General features: G+C 48.6%; 1 non-coding gene across 1 annotated transcript; it reads left to right on the top strand.

Annotated features, from left to right (window-relative positions):
* The first annotated feature begins 438 nt into the window (after positions 1-438).
* Positions 439-520, top strand: trnal-uaa (transfer RNA leucine (anticodon UAA)). Its single transcript has one exon. It is a non-coding gene; the product is annotated as a tRNA-Leu (tRNA).
* The last annotated feature ends 397 nt before the right edge of the window (positions 521-917 follow it).

Here is a 917-nt window from a genome sequence, read left to right as displayed (position 1 = left end):
TGCCTTTGAAATGTTGTGAGCGCACCAGTCTCTGACACTAAATATGGCAATTCATTCTGTACACACGGAAATGTCTGTGTTCAAAACAAGTGTCCCTCACATCCCCTTTAAATGTTACTGTTCTCATATTAAACCAATGTAATCTCGCTTTGAACTCATGTGCCTTGTGAAAAATTACTCCTTGACTCTTTTCTCTGTCCGTCTGCCTCATGTCTTTATAAAATTCTGTAAGGCCATTCCTCAGCCCTGAAGTTCCAGGGAAAACTGCCGAAGCCAATTCAGCTTCGTGCTATTGTCCAAACAGTGCAAACCTTGGAAACCCTTTCAAATACTTTCGAAATTGCACCACGTTCGTTACTGAATGCGTGATCTGTTCGTGCCTGAAGTGAATCGACGCTGAAACGCTAGTAATGAGATTTTGGCACACTGCGCCTCTGTGCTAGTGTGGCCGAGTGGTCTAAGGCGCTGGATTTAAGCTCCAGTCTCTATCGAGTCGTGGGTTCGAATCCCACCGCTACCAAAATCGCGGTTGTTATGCTACAGGCAGTTGAAGAGAGCCGTAACTCTGCGTCTTCGTTGTTGTGTTTGCAGCTGCTCAGGTCAACTCATTCCGACTGAGTCTGAAAACAGTGTGAGTCCTTGCTTTCGGACCCTCCTCAACCCCTCTGCTTTCGGATATCTGCATATCTCAAATAGTCAGTGCATTTGGCTGGAAGTTTGGTGGTTCGAGCCCGCCTTTAGCACCGACCGTCAATTATTTCAGTTCAAGCATTGAGACCAACCATGTCCCGACACGAGAACCCACCCGAGCCTGCAGCTGGATGTGGCCCCAATCTCTCCAAGGCCCCGCTGCCAACAGAAAGCGGCGACTGCAGCTTCAATCAGCGGCTTCCTGCTCAGCCCTGGGACACAACACC

The sequence above is a fragment of the Chiloscyllium punctatum genome, unplaced genomic scaffold, assembly GCF_047496795.1.
Source record: "Chiloscyllium punctatum isolate Juve2018m unplaced genomic scaffold, sChiPun1.3 scaffold_405, whole genome shotgun sequence".
NCBI lineage: Eukaryota > Metazoa > Chordata > Chondrichthyes > Orectolobiformes > Hemiscylliidae > Chiloscyllium > Chiloscyllium punctatum.
The sequence above is the reverse complement of the archived record's forward strand: the minus strand, read 5'-3'. Positions and strand labels throughout refer to the sequence as shown.